Raw genomic sequence first — 12,910 nt, forward strand, 5'->3', positions numbered from 1 at the left:
GACCACGCTGCGGGATGCCACGCTGCTCTGGGCTCAGGGCTACAGAGGTGGGCGCAACAGGCACACACTGTCTTCACACTCACAACCATGGGCAGAGACAGACACGGTCAGGCAGGTGCACACAGGACATGCCAGCAGGTGGTGAGTGCTGGGGAAAGAGACAAAGCAGCCAGGAGGGAAGGATGCGGAGGGGAAGGAGACACTCAGTCAGGAAGGTGACATCTGAGCAGAGACCGCGAGGCAGTAAGCCTGAGCACACCCCTCCGGAGAGGCTGTTCCAGCCACGGGCACAGAAGGTGCCACAGCCCTGAGGTGGGCAGAGGTGGGCTCAGTGAAGAGTGAGGAGTGGCAGGGGAGCTGGAGCGAGGGACGAGGGAAGCGCGGTGGGCAGTGAGGTGGAGAGGTCTTGTTCTCGTGCGGCCATTTAAGCCCACAGGCCTGACACTGCTTCAGGAGGCCACGCCCATCTTGCTGACGGGCACCTGGCATCATGGTTTTTGTCAAAGGAACGATGGAAAATGATTCCAACCCCAAACCTTGTCAATCTCCGTATGTGTGCGTATCACCAAAGCATATTGTTTCCTCCATCACCTGACCCTCCAGAGCAGCGATTTTCAACGGGTGTGCCACGGCACCCTGGTGGGTCACAAGATTTCTTAAAACATGCCATCCTGACTTTGAGTCAGGGGCACTGACCTATTTTCCCTTCAATTGTCAAATAAACAAATGACAACAGCCGTCCAGTGTGAATGAATCAAAATTATACTTATTTTAGTCATAGTTTTGGTGTGCCGCAGAATTTTAGTAATTAGCTTATGTGTGCCATCAGGAGAAAAAGGTGGAAAATCCTGCTATGGATGATTCTATAAATAAGGGACTGAGATCCTGTATACAGCTAAATGAATGTGCAGCATTGACATTGGGAGCTGGGGGGAGGGGGTGCGGGGGGGACAGGAGAGCTCGGGCAGCACCTGAAATTCATGAGCTCCTTCTCCATTTCCAGCACGGCGCACTTTAAATCAGTTTACAAAGATCTGTGTGTGACCTTGGCCTTTGTACCGCCCCCAGGTGCCCCAGTGGCCCGGGGCTGGGTGGACAGCTGCCTGAGGTCACCACCTGTCCTTGGCCCTGCAAGCCCACGCCGCCTCTTCCGGAAAGGACACCGCGGAAGGCGGTCTCTCCCAGTGGACCCAGCTCTGTCCGCACAAACCCTTCTGCTCCGGCGTCATTCGTTTGGGAGGGGAGCTCCTCCGGCAAATGATCACCGGGCGCTGCCTGTGCCCTTGGAGTCATATTATGCTAAGAAGATGCTTTTCAAATTAAATCACCCTTTCTCCAAGCGAAGGTCAACTCCGCAGCTCGGCTGCCGGAGCTCTCCCCACCCGCAGCTTCCAGACGTCTGTCCACGGGCCGCGTCCGCCTGAACCACTTTCCTGCTGACCGCCTTGTGCTTACTGTGATCCTCACGACACACGAGGTGACAACACTTCAACTCTTTGTGAAGCTGTCCCTGCTCACGCGGGTGAGCCATTTGTGCAGCAGCTTGAGCACACCAGGGGCGGGGGATGGGGATTTATTCTCATCCTGGATCTAGAGGGTGTGCATTTATTCACACAATAAATTTGTGCCACCACAAAAGCCAAATTGCACATTTTAATTTATCCCAAACCACTATTTTCTGGTTGAAAACCATCCCCCTGCTGTTCATGTCACTTTCCCTTCGCTTCACCGGGACTTGGCCTTGTCTCTCTTGCAGAGAAACAAAGAGCGTGTCATTCAGGAGATTTACCATGAATACAACACATGTCACCAAGACAGGGGGACTGGGGGCTGTTGGTCGGCTGACCGGCCAGGTGACTTGTTCCCGGCCACCAGCTGTGACTCGAAAAGCTCAAATTCAGAGTCTCGGCCAAATCACCTGGGAGTCCACTGAGACAGCAAATATGAAACCCGTGAAAGAGTCTAGCATAGAGATCATAAGCCAGAAGTCCACAGGCCAAAACCAGCTGGCAGATGTGTGTTGTGTGACTTCTACGTGTGTGTGTTTTTATTGGAAATAGATGCCAAGAATTTTTAAAAAAAGAAAAATTGGGATTCCTGGCATCTCTTGAAAAACCATTCTATCTGGCAACCCTGACTGGCATTCCCGTGTGACAGTCATAGGCTGGAGCTGGGTAGCAGTGCCCCTTGAGACAATGGACCCCCAATCCCTGTTGCCACACACCTGTCGGCCTGGAGACTCTAATATACGCAACGTTGTGTGGCAAAAGGTCCAGGGAAATAGCTGAGCAGAAAAGCCTGAAAGGGAGTGGCAGGAGGAGCCCTGTTTTGTCTTGAGATGCCCACATTCTCGTCTCAAATCCAACTGGGGGGCGGAAGCAGCTCACACCCTGGGACAGTTGTCCACCACGGTCCTGCGTACTGAGTGCTGGGACTCCAGAGCCTCCGTGCATTTCGAGATGGCTCCGCCTCCTCAGAAAACGTGCTTCTCCTGGTGAAAGAGACTGACAAATGGCCACACGTTCCTGGCCTCTGGACGCAGGCCGCTCTGCACGGTGATGGTGCAGCCTCTCCCGCCAGGAGATGCGGTCAAGTTCTCTAGCTGGGTGCCTTCCTGATGCCTTCCTTTGGCCAACAGGCCGCTGGCAAATATGACCAAGCAGGATCTTTAAAAAGCACATACACACTGGGCATTCCTCTCATGCTGCCCCGAGACCACCACATCCTGGATGATGAGACTACATGGAGCAGAGACAAGTCTCCCAGCTGAGGTCCTGGGCCAGCTGGGCTGCCAGACAGGGGGAGGCCACCCGAGACCAGCCAGCCCAGCCACCCACTAGCTCACTGCAGAGCCGTCAGCCCACCTGCAGACCCTGAGCAATGCCAGGGCTGTTGTTTTAAACCACTACATTTTGGGATAGACGATGAGGCAGCAATAAATAGCTGATACACACAGCTTGCAAAGGCCTGTGTTCTCATCTTTAAAGCTTCTTTGGCGACCTCTCCAAGGGCAGGTACTGCCTGTGATTCCTAACACCCTTCTGCTGTCTCTTCTTCAGCCCAGGAATGCACACGATTTTCAAGGAAGAAAATCAGGGCTCCCACTGCCGCCCAGCTAAATGACTTTTTAAATTTATTATTGATTTCAGAGAGGAAGGGAGAGGGAGAGAGACATAGAAACATCAATGAGAGAGAGAATCATTGATTAGCTGCCTCTTGCATGCCCGCTACTGGGATCGAGCCCGCAACCCAGGCATGTGCCCTGACCTGGAATCAAACACGGAACCCTTCAGTCCACAGGCTGACCCTCTATCCACTGAGCCAAACCAACTAGAGCCCGACTAATGACTTCTACTCTTTCCTCCTGGATATTCCAGTCCTCTGCTCCATACCCTGCCTCAGAAGAATTTGTAGCAAAATGTCATGTGCAGTTAATTTTTATATGAAACTAGAGGCCCAGTGCACAGATTCGTGTACCAGTGGGATCCCTGGGTGTGTGGCCTGCGGGGATCGGGCTGCAGCAGGAGGCTGGGGGGGAGCCCGAGCCTGGGCCTGGTGCCACGCCACTCCCACTCATCCCAGCCCCACTGCGCCTGCCATGGGCTCATGCCGTCAATCCTGATCAGGAGAGGCTTGCGGTGGCCAGCCATGAGCCCAGCGTCTGGCGCCCATCGGTCAGCTGAGCAGCACTCCCACTGTGGGAGTGCACTGACCACCAGAGGCAGCTCCTGCGTTGAGCATCTGCCCCCTGGTGATCAGTGTGCATCATAGCGACTGGTCAAATGGCCGCTTAGGCTTTTATATATAGATGAACAGCAGTTGCTTTTGTCTTTCTAGCAACAGTGACTTTACAGCATCCAGGTTTTCCTTCAGAGAACCCGCCCCCCCCCCCCCACCACACACACACACACACACACACACACACACTCTTCTCAGTCTCTGTGGTTAGGATAGATCTGACCCCACTCCTGGTCCAGCCTGGCCAATGAGAGAACTTCCTCCCGCTGACCACGGAGACTGGAGACGGCTTGGGGGAGAGCTGGGTCTTGGACTCTGCTGGGACAGTTAGGGAAAGGAGCAGTCTCTTTCCCTGGGGGATGCTAAGCCAGTGAAAGGAGCCTGGGGCCGTCTCCAGGCTATGCCTGAGACTAGAGATGTGGTTCTCAAAGTGTGATCCCTGTAACATCAGTACCACCTGAGAACTTATTAAGAATTAAAATATGTAGGCACTGAATTAACAATCTGTGCTTTAATTTGCTTTGCAAAAAACTCCTAATGCACAATTTAAGTTTGAGACCCACTGAGCTAGAGGAAAATAGAGGTAAGTGATAAAGAAACAGTTTCCTAGTGAGAATCATCTGCGCACCTGGATCCACCATGCCTGAGGTCAGATCTAGAGTCCTGGACTTTCCAGGTCTGTGAGTAATATATTTTCCTTTGTTGCTTCAGCCAGTTGGGATTTCTGTCACTTGCTATTAATAATGAATACTGACAAATATAAGACTCTGGACTTGGTGGAATGGTCCTTCTGGTGCAGGTTTTCCTGGGAGAAATGCTAACTGCAGGCCTGTCAGGGTCTTCGAATTCCCTCGCACTGAGGGGAGTTACTTTATTTCTAGGGTTGGCATCTTGTCTGGGAAAACTGGTTCAAATATATCACTTCTGTAGAGCACTCTGACAATTTGGACAGAAAACTTTCCACATTAAAGACTGCTGTTCTTTCTCCCTCAACAACATAACAAGTCTCTAGAACAGCGGTTCTCAACCTGTGGGTCGCGACCCCTTTGGGGGTCGAACGACCCTTTCACAGGGGTCGCCTAAGACCATCGGAAAACACATATATAATTACATATTGTTTTGTGATTAATCACTATGCTTTAATTATGTTTAATTTGTAACAATGAAATTGGGGGTCACCACAACATGAGGAACTATATTAAATGGTTGCAGCATTAGGAAGGTTGAGAACCACTGCTCTAGAAGTTTCTTGGGAGGCTTATGGACAGAGACCAGAGTAATGCAGCACATGAGGCCTTTTCATTAGAAGCAGGGACGATAACAGTGATAAAGGAATTAAGCTCTTGTGGAATTGCATCACATGCACATTTAATTGACACAACTCAAATTTACCACCTTGGCCAGAGAAAAGGGGGCAAGGAGAGAAATGCCTCTTTAAGGAGTGCAGGCAATTGGTTACATTTCTGGTAATGGCAGGTGCGCTAACCCTGACCAACTCTAGCACAACTAGAAAAGTTGGACCAAATATTATAACAATCTGTTTGAAGGCATGGAAAGCAAACAGGGCTGTAACAACCATAAGGACAACGCAGGCTGGAGACAAAACTAGAGAGGTGACCCAGCACCTGGAAGGTTTCCCCTTAAGGAACTGCTGATTCTGAAAAGAGCTGCTGCAAAGCTGGGAAGCTGAGAAGCCCAGGCGACAAAGTCAGGGCTAGTCTGAGAGTCAGGGTGCCTGGAGAGAGCCAGGCGTGAAGGGCACAGAACGGTTAATATTGTGTGCAAATCCAAAATACGACTGACTGTGTAAAATAATAAATGATGATGATGGCATCATCTAGTGAGGTTTACAATGTAGAGAGAATTAAAATGCATGACAGTAACAGCATTTCAGTTGAGAGGAGAGTAAATGGAGTTTCAGAGCTGTAAGGTCCTTCTCTTGAATGAGAAGTGGTAAACTTGCTAATTTAAAGTAGACTCTAATAGGTCAAGAATGCATGTTGCAATCTCTGGTAATGACTAAAAGAATAATAAAAGAATGTGTAACTAACAAGCTAATAGAGTGGAAAAATAGGAATAATATAAAGTAATCAGTTCAAAAGAGGGCAAGAAAGGGAAGAAAAAGAAACATAAAACAGGCAGAACAAATAAAAAGCAAACAATAAGATAGTAGATTTAAACTCAAATATATCAGCAATTACATTAAATATAAATGGACTAAATGTGCCCATTAAAATGCATAGATTGTTAGAGAATAAAAATTTAAAAAGCATTAAATGCTGCTTAGAAGAGAAAGTTTGAAAGTGAAAAAATGAAAGATACACAATGTAAACACTAACCAAAAGAAAGCTGGTAGACTTTAGGGCAAAAAAGTATTACTAGAGTGAAAAAGAGACAACACATGGTGATAAAAGGTTAAGCTCACCAGGGAGAAGTAAAAAGGATTATTTTTTTATGCACCAAAAAGATAACCCCTACTGATGTAAGGTAAAGCATGTAGGCAGTCCAGACTTTGCCTGGAAAAGGGTGAGCTGGTTTGATTCCTCTCACCAAGTCTCAGGTTCCTTATGCCTCTGGAGATGTCAACATCCCAGTGCCCTCAGCATAACGCAGGTGTTTAAAAACACCCATTTTCCCTGCAACCCAGACCCTAACCAAAGCTGACTGCTTCACCTGGGGCTCGGCCAGGAAGCTGTGATTGTTTCCACCCTGGAGGAGAGATGACTCTTAGGCTTGCTGAGAGAGGATGTGTCTGTACGGTGGTGTCTAGACGGAGCCCTGTGTGCTGCACTTGATCAGCAGCTGGGTTTTGGCCACCTGCACTTTCTGTGACCTTTAGAAACTAATCCTCACTTTACACGCGGCACCACTGTAATCCCTTTTCAGTGTGAGGGTGTGACAATGCCGTGGTTTTCAACTTCCCTTTCTTCAAATTTGGCTTATGTTGGAGCCAAGTATACTTATCAGATAAAGGCTGAGCCCCAAACCCCTTCAAAATGAAGACTCCACTTCCTCAAACAGTGTCCTCTTTAAGAGAACAGATGGACAAACTGCTCTAAGAACCAAGTACTAGGGGCAACTGGCAATCTTTTTATATGAGACGGACCAAGCGACATGCATTTTCATGTGAACGCATGCTCCTTTGCCAGGCTGGCCAGGAAGGTCAGAGTCATAACCGGGACCCCCTCAGGCATCCGTGTGCTCATCTTATTTTCTTTCTCACATTTTTTCTTCACCGTCATCTCCTCACGTACTTGTTAAAGTCTTGCACTACATACCATCTGGAGAAAGGCAGATTATAAATTAGTTAATTAAGTTCTACTTCTCAAAACGCTGCATATGAACATGTGTTAAGAGTTGTTGTGTCTCCACCAAATGATGTTGAAATCCTAACTCCTAGTGCCTGTGACCTTATTTGGAAATACGGTACTTGCAACTGATCGAGTTACGATAAGGTCATCGGGGTGGGCTTTAATCCAATATAACTGTGTCCCCATAAGCGGGGGAAACGGGGACACAGAGACAGATGCGCACATAGGACAGTGCCACGTGAGGCTGAAGTTATGCTGCCACCGGTCACTAGGACAGAGGCCGTCAACAGATTCTTCCTGGTGCCTCAGGTGGAACATGGCCCTGATGACACCTTGCTCTTGGACTTCTAGCCTCCAGAACTGGAGATAATGAGATCCTGTTGTTTAGACCAGTCACATTGCGGGCCTTCGTCACAGCAGCCCTAAGAAACTGATAAAGTATTCCAAATGCTTTTAGTTGATGCAGGGCTTAACTTTGAAAATATTAAGTTACATATTCATATTAATGAGCATTAGAAAAAGCACAACACATGCCCCAAGCCTGTGTTTAGGTGTGACTGTGGGTGCGTAGTGAGCACTCGATGTGTTAGCTGGCTCCGGAGGGCCAGCGGAGAGTCAAGGCCGGGACTCTGCAGCCAGGTCTGAACGCTGGCTTCACCACTTACTGGCTGCCCTGAGCCTGGGTTTCCTCTGCACAAGGTGTTGACAGCAGCAGTTCCTACCGCACAGGTTGTTTGACTAACTACATGCAAGACTGCATTTGCCGGTACAGAGCACGGCCTGGAGCTGGTTCTTCATTTTATTACTCAGACAGGCCAACTTTGGTGGTGGAGGCATGCCACGAAGGACGGAAGTCCCAGCCAGAAAGCCCAGCAGGATGGCGGGCCACCACCAGGCTGCTCCCACATACCTCGGTTCCATTTCTTTTTAACAACTTGTTTGGGAGGAACTTTCTGAAAAGCCACTTTTATTTTTCACAGGGTGAACACCAGCCGTGCAGACTGGTGTCTTGTCAACTTGAGCAGCGGTCAGTGGAGCCGGCCCAGGTGTAGCGCAAACAACGTCACAGGGGACTGCCACCCACACTCTCCGCTGTGGAGCTCCGAGAGGGACCTGGCCTGCAGCCTGCCCCGTGGCCCCCTCTCGCTCTCCTTTCCAGCTCCCAGCTCTTGGCCTGACCAAAACTGACAGATGTCAAATTCACCAGATTTCCCTGACATCTATTTACAAACACGACAGCTCTTTAACCTTATCAGCTGCTGTGATCTTGGCATGCCCTTGTCCACATGTCACTTGGACAGTGAGTCCCTTCCCACCCTACCTTCCTCAGGCCCTATCAGGCCTCTTTCTAGGCTCTGGCTCTTGCCTAGAAGTCCCCAGGAACCAGCTTGATCCTCACTCTGCCCACTAGATCCCGGCTCTCCGTGGTGGTGGGTGCGAGGACCCTGCCCCGCCTGCAGGCCGGGTTTTCCTGCTGTTCCCACCGGCCCCAGCAGAGGCAGCACACAGACCAGAGGCCCAGCCTGCCTGCAGGTTCAGACCCAGATCCCAACTCCAGCTGCTTGAATCGCCTTTGCTGGTGGCGCAGATTTAGAACCCTCCCCAGCCGAGTGACAAGCCAGGGCCCCACATCACGGCCAAGTCTCAGCAGGCTCCCCACCACCCAGGTTCTTGCCCCAGGTTGTTCAGGATAAAATGTCACAACTAGTCATGCTGACAATGGACTCCTCAGCAAGCCCATTACTGCCCAGAGTCCAGCCACCGGTGACACGCAGAGCCACCACTCTCTCCACCCTGCAGTGGTCTCTTCCTTGGTCACCCCACTTCCACCCTGGCTCCCGACAGGCCACGCGACATGCAGCAGCCAGAGGGATCTTGTTACAATGTAAACCAGGTCACGGCAGCCCCATCTGCAAAGCCACAGAGGTCTGCCTGGCACCGAGTCCCTCTGCTGGTCTCAATGTGTGCTCTGGCCCCTATCCACCTCTGTGACCTCATCTCAGCCACCCTCCCCTCACTCCCTGTGCTCCACCCTCCAGCCCTCTTTCTGATTCATGAGCTAATTAAACAGCTCTTTACTACCTCAGGGCCTTTGCACAAGCTTTCCCCTCTGCAAAGGGCTCGTCCTTGAAATAATTCAGGTCTCAGCTCAAGTCTTTCCTCCTCAGAGATGCCCAGCCATCACCCCGTTGCTGTCTTGGTAGTATCATCACTACCCCACCTTCATGATTGTTATCTATCCCTGCCCACTGACACATAAACGCCATGAGAGCAGGGTCAGAGTATTGCTCACTGGATCACCAGGGCCTGGACCACGGCTGGCACATAGTAGGTGCTCAATACCCAGGTTCCTGGTGAGGTCTGAGAAGATGACAACCTGTTGCCAACCCCACCCAGGAGTGGACTGGGCGGAGCTGGGGCACGCCCTAACCTACAGCCCCAGGCCTGGGCCCTGAGGCCCAGCCTCACTTGCTGGCCCTGTCCACGCACCAGGGCACACCCCCGGGACGCATGCTGCCAGCCCCGGACTGCTACCTCAACTGCCCAACCCAGGGCTCCGTGTACTGAACCGAAAACCTGCGGCTTTAACTGTGCTTGAGTCACAGTTAGGCTTGCCAGGAGCTACACACCCAGGTGCCTCCAAAGCCACCTGTGGCCCCCAGGCAGGCAGCCTGACACAGCTAGTCAGAGCCCGGAGCTTGAGGCCTGGGTGTGAATCCTGGCTTTGCTGTCCTGTCTGTTACTCTAGGCCAGTGGTCGGCAAACTGCGGCTCGTGAGCCACATGCGGCTCTTTGGCCCCTTGAGTGTGGCTCTTCCACAAAATACCGGCTCTTCTAGTCAGAGAAAGATAAATACCACATGATCTCACTCATTTGTGGAATATAGAGAACAACATAGACGGATGAACAGGGACAGATCCAAAGACAGAGAAACAGTGATCAGACTATCAATCCCCAGAAGGAAAGTAGGAGAGGGCGGGGGTAAGGGGAAGAGATCAGCCAAAGGACTTGTATACATGTATATAAGCCAAACCAATGGACATGGACAACAGGGGGATGGGAGCATGAGTGGGGGGCGGGAGGCTGGGGGTTAATGGGGGGATGAGGACACATTTGTAATACCTTAACCAATAAAGAAATTAAAAAAAAAAATACTGGCTCTTCCACAAAATACCGACTTCTGCGCATGGGCCACGAAGTTTCAATCGCAGTGTACGTGCGCCTGCACGTGGTATTTTGTGGAAGAGCCACACTCAAGGGGCCAAAGAGCCGCATGTGGTTCGTGAGCCGCGGTTTGCCGACCACGGCTCTAGGCAAGTAACTCTCATGTCCTCAGCCCCGGTCTCCTCACCTGTGAAATGGAGAACGGGTAACAGTGTCCATAAGGAAGTTGTGAGAGTTTGCTGCCCGTCACCCACTCCCTCTGCCTCTGCGACAGCACCAGTGTCCCCTTCGCAGAGCCTCCCGGACCTAAGCCGGGCAACGAGAAGCAGCTCCGAGGCTTTGCTGACAGTTGTGAGAACAGTGCCAGCTGACCCGGCCAAGCACTTGCCCGGAGCCAGGTGCTCCTGGAAGCAGTCTATCTCCCCAGCCCTTCAGTCCTAGGGCAACACTGGCAGGAGGGTGTTGTCGTGTCCCCGTGTGGTGGAGGGGAGAACGAGGCCCGAGAGGCTGAGTCTGCCCAAGGCCACAGAGCTAGACGGTGGAGGGCAGGGTTTGCACCAGGTGGTCAGGCTGCAGTCGGCCATGCGAGTTTCCGCCAGGGTTGCTGGGCTGGTGGGCTGTAAGCCCAGAGCTGCTGGTGGCATCGCACCACCCCTGTGAGCTTGTCAGAGAATGAAGGGCACGGAGAAGAGTGCAGAGCCGAGAGCTGGAGAGGGGCAGGTGCCGACACTTTAACCACCTGGATCTGGCTGTGCCTAAGCATCACCCACACATGGACATTGTAGTTACAGGGGTTGATATAGACCCGGGATGGGGAACCTTTTTTCTGCCAAGGGCATATTTATAACATCATTCTCGGGCCATACAAAATTATCAACTTAAAAATTAGCCTGCTCTACTGGGTCAAACATTTCATTAACTCACCCCTAACGCCTTGGCAGGGCCAGACCAAATGGATGCTCCCCACCCCTGATACAGACTCTGCCTTTTATCATCTGCCATCTAAAGGGTCTTGTCTTGTTCAGTCCTTTCTCCCAGGCGGGTTCTGGGTTGTGATAGGGTGACTCGGAGAATGCCTGGGTGCCGGCACTCAGCCAGAGCGCTGGACTCAGCACCCGGAACAGCCACAACCCGAGGGAAGGGAGAGGGTGCACGGCCCAGCTGCCTCACCCCCGGGGCGGAAGCAGCGGCCCATGTGGGGGCTCGTGCTCAGCCCTGCCCCCAGCTCCCCAGCCAGGTGGCACTCCACCGCCCAGTGAACTTGCTGGTGATGAAGCCAGTTTTAGCCCTTCCCTTTCCGTCCCCTACCAGGAGCCACCTCCCAAATAAATGACTTGCTCTTGAATCCTCATCTTGGAGTCTGTTTCTGGGGGAATCCAAACCAAGACAATATTGACACAGCATGGAGCAGATGCTCACTAAGTCAGTGAGAGCTCTGCTATTCCCCCCGCCCCCTCCTTCCATCTGCCCTGAGCTGCTGGAAAAACTCCAAGCTCAGGCCCCAGGCTCAGGTGCACGGCCCACCTCTGGACCACGACTGTGGGGGAGGGGCTGGTCCCCACCAGCAGGTCCCTGGGCCTGTCCCTGCAGGAAACAGTCCCACCAGCTCCCTAGTAAACATGAGTGAAATGCCACAGCCACAGAGGTCAGGGCCCCTGGCTCAGCCTGTCTAACAGGGCTGGCTGGCTGGGGCTGGGTTGTGCCCAGGGCACCCCAGGATGCCTTGAGGTCTTTGTGATCCTTTGGTCATAGAAACCAGAAGCAAGTGCCCCCACCCCACCACCCAGAGCCACTCCAGCCACTGGATTTGACCCTGGCTACCAGGCTGTGATGATTTCTCTGCAGCCTCAGTGTGTGCAGTCTGCTGGTTAGGGACACAGCAGTGAAGTTACTCCACCAGCGATGGAGGCCTCCACCTGCCACTGTCCGGCTGTGTGAATCACCTGCCCTCTGCCTCAGCTTCATGTCTGTGAAATGGGGACAATCACAGGACCTACCTTGAAGACTAGTTACAGGATTGCAATTTACTTATATGATCTGCTTACATAAATTACATATATAATTTACTTGCATATGATATAACCAAGGGCTTGCGACGGTGGCTGGGTCACACACTCAGTGTAACCTCTCATTTCATTAGCAGAGCAGCAGACTGACTCTTCACCATAAGCTCCTTTGCACCTTTAGAACTTACTGCCCTTTGCATGTATTTTTACCCACATAAAGTAAGCAAATTAACTGAAAAATAAAATAAATTTTCAATTATGAATTTTGAATTTCTTGTCATAGAACAAGAAAGTGGGTGTGATTTTTAGGTGTTCACTGGTCTGGGCCTCGGGGAGCCCAGGTATTTGGTCAAACATTACTCTGGGTGTTTCTGAGAGGATGTTTTTCCATGAGATTAACATTGTAATTGGTAGAATAAAGCAGGTGGGCCTTCACGGTGTGGGTGGGCCTCACCCTACCAATTGAAGGCCTGAATAGAACAAAAAGACTGACCCTCCCTGAGGAGAGTCTCCGGCAGACTGCCTCTGACTTCCTCTGCAGCACGGTCCTTCCCGCTCGAGGGCCTCTGAACTACAACATTGGTTCTCCCTGCGTCTCCAGCCCCCAATCCACCCCGCAGATGTGACTGGCCAGCCCTCACAACTGCTGAGGCAATTCCTTATTCTCCCCCTCCCCTGCCGCCCCATAGG

The 12,910-nt window shown here is 51.6% G+C and overlaps 1 protein-coding gene across 6 annotated transcripts in view; it reads right to left on the bottom strand.

The window, feature by feature from the left end:
• The window catches only part of KATNIP (katanin interacting protein), a 207,708-nt gene that overhangs the window by 69,442 nt on the left and 125,356 nt on the right, over positions 1-12,910 (bottom strand). The window lies entirely within an intron of this gene.

This window comes from Myotis daubentonii, chromosome 4, assembly GCF_963259705.1.
Source record: "Myotis daubentonii chromosome 4, mMyoDau2.1, whole genome shotgun sequence".
Lineage (NCBI taxonomy): Eukaryota > Metazoa > Chordata > Mammalia > Chiroptera > Vespertilionidae > Myotis > Myotis daubentonii.